The 18028-nt window shown below is 40.0% G+C and overlaps 1 protein-coding gene and 1 long non-coding RNA gene across 2 annotated transcripts in view; one reads left to right on the top strand and one right to left on the bottom strand.

Moving 5' to 3' along the window:
* The window catches only part of Pcdh11x (protocadherin 11 X-linked), a 771559-nt gene extending 767797 nt beyond the window's left edge, over positions 1-3762 (bottom strand). The window contains exon 1 of the mRNA XM_008852463.2: positions 3434-3762. The gene's annotated coding sequence lies outside the window, so the exon portion shown is untranslated. The remainder of the gene's footprint in view (positions 1-3433) is intronic.
* Positions 3763-3861: 99 nt separating this feature from the next.
* On the top strand, positions 3862-11202 carry LOC103749599. The gene is made up of 3 exons (XR_607948.2): positions 3862-4020; positions 4277-4421; positions 11126-11202. It is a non-coding gene; the product is annotated as an uncharacterized LOC103749599 (long non-coding RNA).
* The last annotated feature ends 6826 nt before the right edge of the window (positions 11203-18028 follow it).

The raw sequence follows: 18028 nt of genomic DNA, 5'->3' as shown, positions 1-18028 counted from the left end.
TGCTGTCCGCCCCCCTCCTACCCCGCCCCCACTCCCCCACTTCAAAGGAAAAAACAGTAGCTAAGCAGTTTGTTGTGGTCCCCCTGGAATCTAATTTCTTTCCGAAGGTAAAAAGCTCCAGTCTTCAGTTGGCATCCACACGCCCTGCTCGGGGCCCCTCCCTTTTGCCCTGTACAACCTTCTCCAGTTGCATGCGGCGGCCCTTCTCTAAGAACTAAAGAATAAACTGTTCAAGATCAGGGGAAAGAGAGATTGGTTTCGAATTCAGGAAAGTGGTTGTTCCTAAAAAGGAGTGGAGCAAGCCCCTGAAGGGAAGCCACAGCGGGCTTCTGTGAGGTAAAATCCTATTCAGGAATCTTCCCAATTTGGCGCGTCCATCCACAGAAGTGACTGAGCAGCAAGCAGTCTTAGAATAAAGAGCACGGTGGCTTCCCCTTCGGTGCTGCAGAGCCTGAAGCCTCCCCCGTCTTCAACTTCCTATTTCCAGCCCCTCAGGAGCAGAGGTCCCACGCTGCGCCTTAACCTTCACCCCTCCCCCACAGCCCCGTCTCTAAGCTAAGGCGAACCTCCTCTCCTTCTAGAACTCTCATTCTGTTGATTTGCAGACAGAGACAGCCTGGGGATTTTTAAGAAGCCACGTTCTTAGCATCCTTCCTGATCACCCTGGGGTGCGGGGGGGTGGGGGAGAATCCCGCAGAGATTCAACCCTGGTAACTGTTAGTGCTGCATATGAAGAACTTGCCCTCTATCGTACCATTGAACCACTAAATTCAGTGTGAATCCAGAAGGTGTGAGCAGGAAAAGGGGAAAGAATGGAGCCTGCGTGTGTTTGGGAGGAGGAGGGCAGAGACCCACACCTGGCTTTGATCCCTGGATTCCCCATGTGCCGCAGGCAGGTGGCACCTTGGCGCACCCTAGGGGATCAGGGTTCCCTGGAGAGGCACAGGGGGGCTGGAGCGCGGGAAGAGCAGGGGGTGGGAGGACGCGAGAGCAGCTGCGCGCAGGGAGTGCGCCGGCCCGGGTGGCTCGCGGGTGCTCCCGGCCCGCACTCGCCGCTCGCCCTCCAGCGGGCCCGCGGAACCTCGCTGCAGCTGACATCATAGCTAGAGGAGGGGCTGCTGGAACGAGGGGGAACCTTGCAAGAACTGGGTTTCCGGGCCTCGCTCCTGGAGGCGCTCGCTAGCCACTTGGCAAACTCAGCGCCCTGGCGGAGGCGGCGGCGGCGGGGGACTGGAGTTGGGTGCGGCAGTTCTTAATTTAGCAGCAGGAGAAAGGTAGATTTAGACCTTGGCGTGTCCATCTCCTGGTTCTCTTGCAAAACCGCCCGCAAGCAGTCCTCGCTGCCTCAGATGAACCAAAGACAAAAAAGGTGAAACATGGACATATGCTATCAGTTTTCAAATGCCCCCGACCCCACAGACAAATACGCAGGCAAAGATAGCCTAAAACTATCTCTTCCTGCCACTGTGAGAATGTTTCAAACAAAATTAAAAGTGGAATTCCATTCAATTTTACAAAGTTGTAGCGTGTCTGCAAGCGCGTACCCCTCCCCCTCCTTTTTCCCCCTTTTTGAGTCACATCTCTTTTACTTAAGACAATCTCTTTAAGTCACCAAGCACCCGCACCTTTTTCTGCGCAGTGCCATGTTCGCAGTTCTTCTCTGCACGCTCCTCAGGTTGTTTGCTGGTTGCAGTTCTAGGACCACGCGGCTCCTCTGGCCCCATCGCTCCCTCTTCATCTTTTTACCCCCTTTGCCCACGGCTTATATTCTGAACACCGCCCCCGCCACACACACTCTATCCTTTGTACAGAAACATCTCCTAGGCTGGTATAAATCCAGTCTTGAAAAGTTTCTTCACAAGGAAAGATGAGTGTTGTGTTGTTGCTGGTTACTATTATTGTGGTAGTTTTTCAGTGTTGCCCTTTAATTTTCTCTTTTTAATTTTTAATTAAATTTTTAATAAAATTTTTTGTCCTAGCCCCTCTTGTCTCCCGGGTTTGCTTCGTGGTGGGTGTCGCAGTGGCACAAGTTTGGATTCGCAGGCTCAAAGACAGCATTTTGGAAGGGCACTTGGTTCACAGAGGCGAGTGCCCGCCTGCAGGCGCGCACACACCTACTCCGTGCGCGCATCCTAGCGCCCTGCACCCCCAGCCGCAAAGGCGGCTAACGCAGTGGAGCCCTCAATAAATCACCGGACGCAAAGGGGCCATCTTCGCCCAAGCTCTAAAAACTGTTTCCTTGGGGGAGGCACGGAAATGGCTCCCACAATCCACTCTGGGACAGGGACACCCCAGGGACGAGTCGCTTTGCTACTATGCGCTCATATGGAAGTGATGTCTCCAACCTGAGGCAGGCTGACGCTCCGCTCTTCGAAAGTCTCCAAAGCAATATAGGTGCTTTTTAAAGTCACCTTTTCTGATGGCACGCTTTCCAAGAGGCGTTTTCGCGAAAAGGAGCCTTTTGGGGACTACACGCTCTAGGAAGATCCTTCTTTGTGGAGCGATGAACTGCTTTCGGTCTGTCTTAGAAAATGCCATGCATTCCTGACATAGGTGGGCATTCTTTTGGCTAAGGGATTTCAAGTCATTCCTCTAGAGAAAGAGAAAAGCTTTTGCGTAGGGCTTCCCTTAGAAAAAAAGTCTTTTTTAATTTTTTTTTTTTAAATTCACAAAAGGATGCCAGTTTTCCGCTACTGGGTTATAAGTTGTCTTTTTTAAGAGGCAGAATTTTTCTCACCTACCATCTCCCACATCCATCAGATTCTAGCTTAGCAGAGCACTCTAAGTGGGTCGGTAAGGAAGGGCGAACCAGGAGGACCTTCCCAGGGACCCTGTGTACACTGTGCAACGCACGTTTCTGTCTCGGTGCGGCGAGTTTCCGACCCCAAGGGTTTGCGCTAGTCCACCAAGGAGTCAAACCCGAGCCTACAGAGTCCGGAGCGCAGCTGGGCTGGCCGCCTTGGGTCCAGGGCTTATTCGCTACTGGAGCATTGCCCCTCAGCTTGGGATGCTCTGGGAGATTACCCCAGTAGTCTGGGGCTTCACCCCAGTATCCCCGCACTTGCCCCATCAGAGTTTCATGCAGCTTCCCTCAAACTGGCAGAATCAGATAAAGTGGAAGACCTTTTTGCACAGCCAATGTCGGAGAAATTCATGCGCGGACACTTTTCTGACAAAAGTGAGTTTTTGCAAAGTAACCAAACCGAGCGGAGGCAGTGTCAAAAAGATTTTCTGTGCGAGCTCACCTCCAGGGCTTGCTCTTTTATTACCTCTAGAGACGAGAACCGAGAAGGGAGGACACCAGCAGCGTCTCTAAGCCCACGCTGTGGTCAGTGGTCCAGATCCCAAACGCAGGCAAGTCAACGTCCTAAGTGCGGGATGTGCCATGCCTCCCCAGCCGCAGCGGGTTCTGGCACCCGGACTGAATACTTACCTATTCAGTGACTCCTTCTGAGTAGAATGAAGAGGGGAAGGAAAAGGAGAAAAAGGCTTCCGCCTGCTCCACGAAGACTGCGATTGCTGTAGCGGGCTCTACCGCCACAGCTCGCAGTCCGCGGAGCAGCTGTAGTCGTGGAGGCGTGGAGTGAGGCTGTTGGGGCGGCCCGGCTGGCTGGGCTGCCTGTACCGCCTGGATAGCCTTGACCACTGCCACTCGGTGCACTCTGCTCTCCGTGCTTTCTGCTGTGCTGCGCGATCCGCTGCTGGCTGCTCTGGCTCACAGCTCCTCCCGCCCTGACAGTTCGTCGACTGCAAGGAGCCACAGCCAAGCCAGCCCTTTTCAATACAGAGGGGGGGAAGGGGGGCGGAAGGGGGGTGAGCGAGTGGAAGGCGGGTGGGGTGGGGTGGGGGAAAGGAGTGAACCATTGCCCTAGCAGCCTGTTGGGGGGGGTGGCGCAGCACCAAACACTGGGTACCCCCCTCTGGGCCCCACTCCCTGCACCCCACAACCCACTCCAGCTCAGGAGGAGGCCTCTCCCAGCGGACGAAGAAGCCCGGGAGCCGTGCGGGGGCGAAATGGAGGTAAGCTTAGGAAGTTAGAGCTTGCCGCCCAGAGAAGGAAGTGGAATGCGCTCTGCCTGCACACCAGCCTGCGGGACCCAAGGCATAAAGAAATGTGGGGCTTTCTGACAGCACGCGTTGCGGTGCAAAATAACCAGGGCATGCATCTCTCCCCACGACCCCCTTCTCCTTGCACTTTGCACCTTCACTTTAACTTTAACTCCTTTATATTATCTTAAAGAAGTTTGATTTTTCTTGGTCTGTGTGTTTTTTTGAGATCCCTCTGGCTGCCAGGACTCTTCCAGCAGAAGCATTTTCTCATACAAAGGATACTTAGGACAGACTAATGGAAGTAAGGGCGCGAGTCTGGAAAAGCTGCAGTTTGAGCCAAGGGGCTGTTTCTGAATATGTCACATTCAACTGTAAGCTGTAACTAATGCCTCGGTTGCTTTTCCAGGCTCATCCTCTGGGGTGGGGTGCAGGTGTGTGTGTGGGGGGCGGTTGGTCTGAGGAGGAAACCCAGCATTTGGCTAGCCCAGAGAAAAACTAAGTGTAACATGAAGCAGGTCGATGCCTGTGGGCTGCTTTGGGGGGGGGGGGTTACGATGTGAACAACGAATTTTAAAGACGAGAAAGGATGCAAGACAAGGAGGAGCCCAGCCTGGAGCTTCCAGGCTAGTGCTTGCCAGTATGCTTGGCTGCCTAGCCGGTGACGCGGGTCGGGCACAGGGTGTCAGGTCTCTCGCAAGCCCAGTGAAGCAATTATGCCTATGGTGGCTGGTTTGTGGCTCAGATGTGTCATGACTATTAAGAAGCAGGGGCTAATTCCTTACTCCTGAAATGGGATTAAAAACAAACAGCAGCAGCACCCAAATCTCCCTGATTTTTGTTTCAAGAGATCAGTCCTTATATTTGACCTAGAGGCCAGAGAAGGGACAAGTGAACTGTCAAAACTGCTCTCTGTAAATGATGTGTGTTTTAAAGAGAATAATCCACTTTCTGTGCTTGGAGTGAAGAGAAGCTTAGATATCTGGTTTTCTGCTTTGGTTTTGGAAGTGCAAAGCTTTTTCCTGAAATAAAAGGAGCAAAAGTACACTGCTTTCTGTACACTAAAAGCACAATATTCATCTCTCACTTTCGTGGATTGAATGGAAAATGGGAGGGGAGACTGCATCGGCAAAGGGATAGAGTATGGAAAAGGAAATACTTTGCCAGTTATTATACGTTGATTTTCTCCAACAGCTTCTTACAAAAAACTTTTCTTGAAAGAGCAGATCTTTATGAATGCTGTGTTCATCTTCTTAACTCCTTTCAGTTCCTAGTTTTTATGGTTTAAATGTTGGTTCAAAAATTCCTGAACTTATTTCTTTCCTTTTGCATTTTCTTACACCTGAAACACGTGCTGAGAGAAAATCTTAGCACTGCAGGACAGGACAGTCTGCATGAAAGAAGTCACGAGGATAGATTTGTTTGTGGAGTTCCAGGGAGACACTTTAGAATTCTATTTTAGTCTTCTTGTAACTCTGCCTTCATTATTCATTGTATCTAGCACATGCATAGTTCTCTTCTTTGGAGAAAGGAATGTCTAGAAGATGAAATCAGAAGCTGTCAACTAGTTACTGGTCTGGCTCTTGGGGTTTGCACTGTTGGATGAGACTGTCATAGGGAATGGCAGGAACTCAATGAAAATAAAATTACTGATTGATTTAGAATTGTGTAACAAAGCTATGTTATGGGTGGTACTTTCAGAGCACTAATAATTATCCATAACACCTGTATTAAATACCGATTAGCTGATTTCCTAGGATTGCCATGTCAATTTTATGTAACAGTAGAAAACTAGCCAGTAACTGTTCTTAGTGACTGAATTATGACAGTAATGTTTGTAAGTGTATTTTATAATTCCTGAAACTGAAGCTCATAAAACACAGAGAATTTGCACAAGGGCATGGAAATAACCATTTTAGTCTCTGGACTTCTATCCAGAGTAGATAATTGTTAAATTAAGCTACATAGATGCTTTGTACTTAATGTAGATTCATCTGCAGTATAGAATACATATTTCATTTTATGTGTATAGTCCAAAAGAAAACATTGCTTATAGACCAAGGAGACTCGAGTTAAACTAACCACCTCAGAAAACAATTTGAAAAATTTAGTTTCTTGAAAAGATTGACAGAAATCCACATTTGAAAATAATGAAAAAAAAAAAGTCTTCATTTTCATTTCGCCTGTGTTCTGACTGATGGTGGCACCAGCGAGCAATAGAATAGCCCAAAACCAGACCACCTGTCAAAATCAAACTAACTCCAAAAGAACTGATAAGGACTCTGTTATGCCTGCAGAGGGGACTCTCCTTTACCAAATGTGTTTATGGACTGTCTGCATTATTATATTATCCTATTAGTCTTCAAGACCACTCCATGAAGTAGATATTATTACCTTCCTTTTTCTTTTAACAAACAAGGCAATAACAGTAGATAAAATGCCTAAAGTTTTATAGCTATAAAATCCAGAATTGGAAAATTCAAGCTCATGTTGTTTTCAGTGCTTAATGCGATCTGTCAACATATGGTCCTCAGATTGTGTATTTAAAGGTTTTCACAGTGTAAATTCCATCTGAAATAGTATAATTAATGAAAGACTTCAAGAGTAAAAACGGCATTGTGCCAATCTGTTTTTAAAGGAAGTGATACGAAGCAACTGTGATATTTACTGCACTTTGTGGTCCCCCCCCAGTGTTCCAGTTAGGAACCTGAATGATGATACTGTTAATGCATATGAACATGTAACTGTGGAAATACATAACCCATAAATATAGAAATATATTCCCTTTCTTATCTTTAGACTCAAAGTATTATTCTATAAATGATCAAAAAGGAATTTTTAAAAATGTCAGTGAGTACGATTGCTTCTCAGACCTGTGAGAATTGATTATTACTGAAAAATAATGTGTTATTCTGAAGAAGGATTGATCAGTTGTGGTCTCCAACTAAAAAAAAAAAAGCACAAAGAGATCACTATTTCACTGCCGATTAATGTATATGTTTATTACTGTACCCGAAGCACTTTTGATATGAGATTGACAAAGCCGATCAAAGCTTTCTTTTATTTCAATTGCTTTAAGGTTGAAATATCCATTATCAAGTAATCAGCCATCTAATTGTGATTTTCCATCCCTGGTAACCACTGAGCCATCTCTCCAGCCCACACATAAAATTTTAAAAAAAATTTAATTGTACCCTGGCATGGTGATGCATGACTTTAATCCCAGCACACAGGAGGCAGAGGCAGGTGGCTCTCTGTGAGTCCAAAGCCAGATCCAAAAAAAAAAAAAAAAAAACAAAACAAAACAAACAAACAAAAAAAACAACCACACATTTTATCTATCACATGATAGCTACTTTATACAAAAGTTCAGCTGTTTTGTGTTGTATAAAACAACTTGTGCTGTGCATTGTGCACAGATATTGTAATTAACAGACAATAATTGGTACTGGGAAAGTAGCTACAATGAGATAAAATAATTCTCCTTATTTCTATGTTTAATATTAGAGTGGTAGCAAGAATTACAATTAGTCACAGACAATGATACTCAATGGTTAAGAAAGGGACTTTAGATTTAGAATAAATATGAAGCCTCAGTCTGCAACTTCCTAGCTGTGTTGCTGCAGACAAACAAACCTCCAGAACAATATTGTCTAGCATGAATACCACTTTCCACATGTGGCTACTGAGCACATGAAATGTGATTCACCCAACTGAGATGTACTGGGAGCATAAACTTCATACACAAATTTGAAGGTGTCTTGTGATGTGAACAATCACCTACATACATAAGATATCTCAGGATTTCACATCAATTCTACTACATTAAAGTCTATATTCTTAGTAATTGGTTGAATAAATATATCATTTATATTAATTGCGCCTGTTTGCTTTTAGTAGTTTTAATGTAGCTGCATAAAACTTTAAAGCTACATGTGCAAATTGTTTTAAATACTTGGGGACAAAGTTTTCTTATTAAAAACTTTTGTTTCTTCATCTAAACATGCCAATAACATCCAACTCAAAGCATTTTAGTGAAATGTTAAGATGGTGCAGCTAAAAGGTTTAGCACACTGTCAGGCACTAAAAGTATTGTTCCCCTCCAAGACATAAGAAATTAAAATGTTATATAAACTTAAAACATAAAAATAAAGTCTAATGGCACTGGGACTGCCTGAAGCATAGACTGTAGTTCGAAATTCATCTTATATTGCAAGTCAAATCAATTGCTCTCTCTACAAGTAACAACATACATACATACACACACACAATAGTATGAGGAATGATAGTGTAACATAATATTAAAAATAAGTAAATAAAATGCTCTGAAAATTTTAGAAAGTACATTTTCAAATGTGCACATTCACACTATGGTTATTTGGAAAGACATCAAAATAAGTCTGAAACTGGTACAAGTACATGAAAGACAAATGAAGTCTTTCTGAAACTGAAAACAGAAATGGGAGAAAGCTTGCTCTTACAGAGCTCTGCACTGTTAATAGTTTTAACTGGAGTTTATTTTTTTAAACCTAGATAAAAATCCTATGCATAGTGAAGACACTAGAGGGTGCTATTAGTGAAAGCTTAGAAGGATATATAAACTTCTAATGCCCTTCCCCCTTTCCATCACTCCAGATTACTACAATCTGAAAAGGGCATACCTGTGAAATGAAACTAACAATTCTCCATTCCCTTCTGGATGTAACTTATTAGTTTTTTCTTTTTCTTTTTCTTTTTTCTTTCTTTTTCTTTTTTGGTTTTTGTCCTGGGACTAGTCCTACTACATTACCAAAACAATATTTGTTGCTTGCTATAGTGCTTGGGCAAATATGTGGAAAAGTTTAAAATGATTCCCTACTCCTAGAAAATCTTTGCTAAAAGCTCAAGAAGGGGAAACTAGGGGAAAAACCCAATGAAGGGTTTTCCAAGGAAGAAAGATTCTGATAGAAATTTCTGACTATTCCAACAACCTACCTAATAAAGTCATGATAATATAACAATTTGTAATCAGAGCATATAAGATTCATTCACCTCCAGGCTTGAACAGCTTCACACTTGCAGTGGACAAAAGCTGCAGCTGAGTTTCTTTTCTAAGCACCAAGGGACGGCAACCTTACATGTATAGCTGAATTTTGCTGAGGCACTGGACTCTTAATTATTCCCAGGACATAAGTAACCGTGTTTGGTGGCGTCCTCAAAGTTATGATTTTACACTAAAGAATGCATTTCTCCTACTCTCGGTTTTCTATATTTTATCAAGCGACACTTTCCAAACTCTGTGTTATTTACTGATACTGGATATCAGTTCGTGAACAAAGGACATTAAGAATTGAATGATCAGAAGCTATTGACAGCTTCAATTATTTTTCTCTTAGGAAGGGATTTGACTTGAAATAGCTAGATGTTGCACCATGAGGTGAAAAATTGTAAGAGGTTTTTGTTGAGGAAAAAAAAAGAGGCTTTTTTTTCCATTTGTTTAACATTGGGTATGAATTTTTCCATCTTTCCAACATTTCAGTGTAAACATATCTTTAGTAAGGTAGGTATCAGATACTGCTCTAAATTTAGGGAAAGCACCCACATATGAAAACACTCACATGTCGCCAAAAAAACATATTGACCCTGATAAAAATGCAAATTTTTCAAGAGTGCTGGACTAATCCCAGACTATTCTGAGCCCTCTTTACTCGTTAAGCCACTTTTTTCTAAGGTATGATTATGAACTAAGTAAATCAAACTTTTGTGTACCTGGTGAAATAGATTCCATTTTATAATGTATGATAACAATTATAGTGTATATTTTATTGAAACAGAAATCAGTATATCTTTTTTAAAAGAAAAAAAGCTCCTATTTAGTCAGAAAAATATTGAATGAATGGTAATTTTGAGCTCCTTTTTTTTTGACTGTATTTCTTCAGACATCTCACTTTTAATGATTAGATGTGTCAGCATCTATCCTTCTGCTTTTCATTTGAAACTGAGCATATATCTTATTAAGAATACTGTAAGTTTTTGCCTTTGTACCTCCAAAACTCCCCAAAACAAAAAAACTAGGTTCTGCTCAATAGTAAAAATGCAGCTAGTCTTACTCATTGCATTTATATTTCCTTTCACATAAGGTGAAGAATGATGGTTCATCTTACTTTCATGTAAAAAGGAAGATGTCTTGTATTTGTAAAAGCATAGATCTTTCTTGAGTAACATATAGATACATTGAAGCCACAAGTGCAGTTGGGCACACTATTAATCCTCTTGTGGTTCTGTTTTTTGTTTGTTTGTTTGTTTGTTTTGTTTTTTGTTTTTGTTTTTTTGGCAGGGTAGATAGTGAAGGTAAAGGCTTTATAGCATACAATGATGCCCCTTTCACAAAACAAAAGTATATCACAAAGCTGGCTATGAAAATAAAATATTGTATACATCCTTTCCACTTTGAATGCTATTATTAGTTCCCTTCCATCTTTTCTAGTTCTGTGACAGGGAGCAAAGAGTCCTTCAGAAATTTCCACCTCTTTTCACCTGTTTTATTTTCTTTTCAAATCCAATTTATTTTTGCACAATGTTTAGTTTTATTGTGGTGGGTTCAAGAAATTTGAGTTTTGTTGTTACATCTATCCCTAGTTGTCAAGTTCATACATTTCTGTGCTTACCTTAGGGTTATGATTTCTGTAGAACATATCTCTAAGCAGTGTCTTACAAATAACAAAATGCTATTACTTTGGCCTACATTATAAGCTTTGATTTCTTAGGTGATTTATTCTGTCAATGATTCTGAAGTGGATCAGCTCAGGTTGTAAATCTTTTGCAGCTCACTACAATAAGTAATGATATGTGATTAAAAGATGCTTAATATATTGGGACAGTGAAACTGGAGTACCACTCACACCTCCAGTTCTATCAATTATAAATTAGTCTTAACCATGAAATTGTAAAAATATTAGAAAAATTAGAAATAATAAAAAATCCAAGTAAAATGATTGATATAGGACATGAAATCAGGCATGTTATAAAGTAGTTAAGTGATACAGGTTTCCAAATGTACCATGCATATGAATTATTAATATCTCCACTTTCTTTATAGGGATCGATTGGAGCAGACCACGAATGAATATCCAACAAAGCTATACCTTAAAAGCGTATTTACAAGATATGATATGTGGCAGCAGTGAAGTATATCTCAATCAGAGACACAATAAAATATTCTGTATTTTTTAGCTAATGCTATAAGCTAACACTTCATGGAAGATTCAATGCTACTACAATTTTTATTATGTTCAATTTTATTTCTAACTTTCTGTCATCCAAGTCTATTTTTCAAATGTCTTTTACATAACCATTCATAAAAATTACATAATTTAACAGTTTCATAGAACTGTGTTGCCTGCTTGCCTTGGCATGTTTTATGGAGAGATTTGGGCCTGAGATGCAATGTAGACCAGCACGATTGTCAAATAAGCAATACCTTTAATATTATATTTGCTCTACCAAGAAGCGATAAACTGGAATTCAATAAAAATATCAATGAAATTAGCTTGGCTTAGACTTTTGTTTAATTCATAATAGATGAAAACAAATACAAAAATGGAAGATCTTTTGTCCCAACATCATATGTAAGAGCTAGTAACTTGCACTGTGTCTCAAAGGAAGAAAGTGGGACATAAAAAGTGGGCAAACTTGGAGTCCTGAGGTAAGGACGACAGTAAGGATCCTTTTAAACTTCTTTCGTTTCCTTTCTCCTCAGCTTTACTACCATCACCTTTACAACTTATCCTATGCTTCCTTTAAATTGTGTACGAGCACTCCAGTGAGTGAAATGCTCCTCTGGACACTGCTATGGGAAGAAATAGAAGTGATAGGGGAAAAAAAGATGGTGAAGAAATCTTTCCCTTCACAATAATTTCCACTCTGCACACTTTGGAGAAAAGTGTGGTATTTAGCAAGTGTTGGGGAAACATAAATTGGTGTCCACACTCAATCCTTAAACTCTCAAACCCTTTGAGTTCCCTGGACACAAGTTCAGGCAGCAATAAAAAATAACTGAAGTCAGGCATGGTGGCACAGAAATTTAATCTCAGTTCTTTGGAGGAGGCAGAGGCAGGCTGATCTCTATGAGATCAAGACCAGCCTGATCTACAAAGTGAGTGCCAGGACACAAGGGGCTACATGGGAGACATTGTCTCTAAATCAATCAAACAAAACAAAACAAAACAAAACAAAACAAAAAACCCTGAAGAATGGTGGAAGTTCTTGAGAATGGAAGATGCATATGTGGTGGCCCAGGAAACTTAAGGGGCTCCAGAGGAAAAAATCAGAAATTAGCAGATTGCGGTAACATAGAGGTGGTAAGTACATTTGTTTTGTGGGGCATCTGTTTCTAATATGCAAATATGTGTTACAACTCTCTAGCAGAGGCATGTTAAGTGTATATTCTACAGGTGAATTTTGAAACAGAATGAAAAAAAATACTGCTAGGTAGTTGTGAAGGTACACTGGGTTCTTCAAGCTTGCCAGCCCCATAATGATTAAATTTAAAACTCAGCATATAGCTATTAACAGTCATGCTCTGGAAGTGATGATATCTAAAACAGAGCATACTGAGTATCAAAAATGGAGACATGAAGAGTCATTTTTGTACATACATTAAACTGAAATGAAGAAATAAAAGGAATATGTACAAGTGACATAAAAAGGGATTCCACTGTAACTATTTTTTAAAATAATGTATTACATTTTTGTTTAGAATTTGTAGTGTGCATAATACAATTTTAATAAGCTCCTTTTGGGTGTTATGTTTTCACAACATGGCAGAACCAAACAGGTACATGATTGATATATATTAATTGAAACTACGAAGCCTGAATCCCATTTATGATTCTATATTTTTTAGTTAAAAAGCATTTGATAAGCTACATAGGCTTTTTGAATTCCAATTTCAATAACTATGTACTGAGAAGTAAAATTATTCTGAAAATTGTTATGAGGAATAAATGTGATAATGAACATAAAATATCTGATGGAGCACCTAACACAAACATTTTAATGTTGATTAACACTGCAAAAATTTGAACTTCATGAGACATGTAAAGTGGTTGGTCCTGGAGTGATAGGACTATAAGAGATTGCTGTTTTCCCCCTTCATTCTCTTGCCAATTTGTTCATTTATTCATATACAAGTATTTATAGAGAAACTATATATTTGGGGTATTCTCAAAGTATTCTTTAAAACTCTATTCTATTTCATATGCTTTATAGCTGTAGTATGTGAATTATATAAGGCTGAGTACAACCCAAGGCAAAGGGAAACAGGGACCTTTATTTGTAGAAAGTGAATATCCAGTGACACCTTAACTAACACATAACCTCCATCATCCCTACGAATATCTAGCACCCTTAAATGCAATACAAAATTAATAGGAATAGTAATGACTGGCTCTTTCTATCTATGCTATATGCTATAGCAACTGTGATGTTTTCATATATGGGAGATAGAGACAGTGACAGACAGATAGAGATATATAAATAGATAGAAGATGATAGATGATAGATAAATAGATAGATAGATAGATGATAGATAGATAGAGATAATGTATTCAGATCTCCCTTGTCTTCAGAGGAGAGGATTCAAAACCCCCAGTGGATTTATGAAACCACAGATATCAAATCCAGTATATACTATTTTTTTTCTCCTGTACAGAGATACCTATGATCGGATTTAATTTACAAATCAGGGATAATAATGAGGCAGACAATAAGGGAAAAGTTCCATGTTGAAAAACTGCTAGCTTGCCAGATAAATGTGAGAACAAAGTGAGAACAGTTTGATTTAACAGATGCAAGATAACAACCAAGGTTAGGGGCCTGCAACATCTGCAAGGTCAGTGAGCAGCAATACTGGCCAGGGCTAGCAAATAGCCAAGGTCAGTAGCTAACAAAGCAGAAGACAAAGACATAAAGGGGTGCAACTATTCCCTTAATTTAGAGAGTAGCATGTAAACAATGTATGATCATGTCTATGGCTGGGGGACAGAAATAGGCAGGGTGTGGGGGCTCATCCAGTGATACGTAGATAATTAACCAACCTCATAGAAATTTCTTCAATCTTTGCTCAGTCACAAGTATAATCTTAATAAAGGAAAGTCTAGGACCAGGTATGGTACATATGTATTTAATACCAGCACTTGGGAAGCACAGGCAGAAGATCTCTGTGAGATTGAGGCCAGCCTGGGATCATCTACATAGTGAGTTCCAGAGCAGCTAGGGCTACAAAGTGTGACCCTCTCAAAAAACCAACCAACCAACCAAACAAACAAACAACCAACCAAACAAACAAATAAATAATAAAAATTTAAAAGCCTATTCTCAAGGCACCTCATGGTAGCCCTTTGAGAAGCCCTCCTGTAAGAGCTCTAGCTGTTTTCTTTCTGCAATAAATCTTTAAATTTTGGAAGTTACCCTCACTTATTTTTCCATAGTAAAGTTTGCTCCTACATTTCTTACTCCTTTGTGTCTGTGTCTTTAGTCATCATCCATTGAGAACTTCTTTCCTTAGTTGAATTTTGGTGACCATTGTTTGACTGTCACCCACTTCCTTCAGTCATACACACTTGAGCTGGGAAGGATATCATCACTCTCAAAGATCTGCAGCAATAAAAGTTTAAACAATAAGGAATGATAATATTGAACAATTATTATAGCATAGTATATTTCAGTCCTCCTTTCTCGAAATTTTTGTTATTGCTTTAGAGACAGGCTCACTCTATGTAGCCCAGGCTGCTTTGAACTCATGAATATCCTTCAGCATCCAGAGTGTTAAGATTACAAGCATGTATCACCAGCTCTGAAGCTCAAAATATATTTTAAAATTTTATTTATAAAAACACTTTATGCCGGGCGTGGTGGCACACGCCTTTAATCCCAGCAATTGGGAGGCAGAGGCAGGCAGATCTTTGTGAGTTTGAGGCCAGCCTGGTCTACATAGTGTGTTCCAAGGACAGCTGGGGCTACAAGGAGACCCTATCTCAGAAAGAATAAATAAATAAATAAATAAATAAATAAATAAAGCACTTTATGACATCTCTTTGCATATGTATTCCTAAATTTGATCTTTGGTACAGTTATTAAGAAAAATGACTACATGAACACAAGTATTGTGATATTGTGATGGTTCATCTGAAAACTAGGAAGATTACAAAGTACATAATGTGTGGTACAAAAGTATCTTTCAGTTCCTAATCTGGACAGAACTAAACAGCGCAAGATTGCATTGTTACTTAGAACAGCACACAATTTAAGGCATATGAATTGTTTGTTTCTGGAAATTTCCATCCAATAGTTTCAGAACATAGTGTGCCACACTTGATTTTAGCTAATTATGATGGTTAATTTTATTTGTCAACTTGATGAGATTTAAAACCACAATGGAAAATAACTTCTTTCTGGACACGTCTGTGAAGAATTTTCTAGATTAAATTAACTGAGGTAAGAAAACCCACTCTAAATATAAATGACACTATTCCATAGGCTGGTGTCCTTGACTGAATATAAAGGAAAAAGTTATCTGTACACTAGCATTCATAAACCAGAATTCATCATTCTCTGCTTCCTATGAATACAATGTAACTTGTTGCCTAACTTCTTCTACTGTAATACAGAGGGTGGGTGAGGCAAAGAGGAATGTCACATAGTGATGATTGAATTAGGAGTCTTTTATTAGTGGTAGTCAAAAAGTGGCTAACATCCAAAAGAACTCTAGACCCAGAGGAGAGAAAGAGTGGGGTCTATAAAGGTTAAAAATTACAATTACATCATGCTAAGGTCAAAGCCAATAACCATAGTTACATTAGATCACCATAGTTACACCAGACTAGGGGCAGGTCAGTTAACAAAGAGGTTTTCACTTAACAAAATTTTCTGTTGGGAGAAACAAGTTTCTCAGTATTTCAGAAACAATGGACTCCATGGATATGTAGATATAGCTTGGTGGGAGTATATGCTACTGGGCTGCCTGGAAGTTTCCCAGTATTGTAGAAACAATGTACTCCTGAAATTACAGGTGTGACCTGCTTGGTTTACAGCAGTTAGAACTTGGTGGGGGGGGTGTCTAGGCAGAAACATAAGGTGTAGCAAAAGTCAGCTAGAACAAAATGGAGTCAGCTTTGCTATTTCACTACCACAGAGTCTTTGCCATGATAGGTCATATCCCCTTGAGCTATAAGCAGAAAGAAATCCTTACTCCCTAAAAATGCATCCTGTCAGGTATTTAAATTAAAGAAACCAGAAAGATAACCAATATAGTAAATGAAACCATACACAATGAAACTGTGGCTAGGGAGCTTAGATTCATAAATAAATACATACAGGTACATGTTTTAAATAGGGAGTTTTGCCTAGATCTTTTGAACATCTATATACTGATGGAATAACTGATATATATGAAGCAGATTCACCATGAAGCTAGTGATATTTAGACTTGAATGACTCACACTTACATTGGCCTTTTATAATGTATGATATTAAGAATATAATTGTGCTATGAAGGACCAGTAGAAAGATAGTCCAAAACATTGGGAATATGTATCAGTGGTGTGTCAAGCAGTTTGTTATTTCAAATGTGCTATTTTTGGGGGAATTTTTAGCATTTATGATATTTTCCAGATTTTATATGGTTATACTTTCTTATTTCTCTTTATAAATAAATGTTGTTTGTACAAAGTTTTGTATAATAATTTGATATAATAGTAATTTGTTATGTCTTTTTATAAAGAAAGTCTTCACTATAAGCTTTAGGTTCCAAAATCAAGGTTTCATTTCTATTTTTCCACATCACAAAATCCTCCCTTTTATTTTTTCAGAAGAAATAAAAATGAAGCTTCAAAACTGAGTTTAGTTATAACAGTGGGATTCACTGAGCTTATTAAGCATACAAAATAACTTCATGTTTTCTTGAATAAAATGTTTCTCTGACAATTTTATACATATATACAATACACATGATCAATATCACCCTTCACATTTTCCCACCTCTCAGCTTCCCCCTCTCTCTCCTCCTCCCCGCAAAACTCTCTCACATATTCCTATCTGTTCATTATGTTTTGTGATCCACTGAGTTTAACCAGGGCCATCTGTGTGACTATGAGTTTAGACCAGTTGTTTGCAGCCTGGTGTGCACTGCAGTGGATGCACAATGGAAGACAATAATACTACCGCTCCCATAACTCACAGTCAGTTGTTCAGTAAGAAAAGTTAGGACTATGGTCCTCACTACTTGCATGACTGTTTACAGGGCCAGTGTTGTGTGAACCAGTCCAGATAATCACAGATATTATGACTTAATTATTACAGTAGTTGTATCAAGTCTAGAGGGTAGTATTTTGCTGTCATCCCTATATTGTGGCTTTTACATACTTACTGCCCCTCTTTTGAAGTACTCTGCGAGCCTTAGAGGAGCGTTGTACAAACGTCTTGTTAATGCATGAGCCCACAGCTGTCAGTTTTTCTCAGCATCATGGATAACTACCACGACATATCCACTATGTCTACATCTACCACATTTCAATGTATGGAGTGGTTTCTTTGATAAAGGCTAAAAGCATATTTTTCTATGAGTAGAAGTACAGATATTTAGAAGACTGTTTATTCATACATCAATTTAGTTAAACAATAGTAATAAGTTCTCCACCTGGAGATATAACCCCTCCAGGACTCGGTTCTTTTTCTGGATTTCTGTGTATGCATGGATTCCCACCTCCGTTTTGGAGCAGGTTGCAAATGAAATCAGAGAGCAGTTACATTTACAATACTCAAACTGCTATTGCACAGTTAATAACATCTTGCCCAGTAGTTTAGCCCTCTGGTGTATAGGGGACACAGTCGGGCAAAACCAATGATGCATTTTCTTCCCCAGTAGCCTGCACAACAACACTCTGGTTCTTTAAAGGCTAGTTGGTATGCAGGAGATTTCCAGTTTGGTTCCATCCTTCCTTTC

This window comes from Nannospalax galili, unplaced genomic scaffold (genome assembly GCF_000622305.1).
Source record: "Nannospalax galili isolate Female #2095 unplaced genomic scaffold, S.galili_v1.0 scaffold586, whole genome shotgun sequence".
Lineage (NCBI taxonomy): Eukaryota > Metazoa > Chordata > Mammalia > Rodentia > Spalacidae > Nannospalax > Nannospalax galili.
Note: the sequence above shows the minus strand (reverse complement) of the source record. Positions and strands in the feature narration are given on the sequence as shown.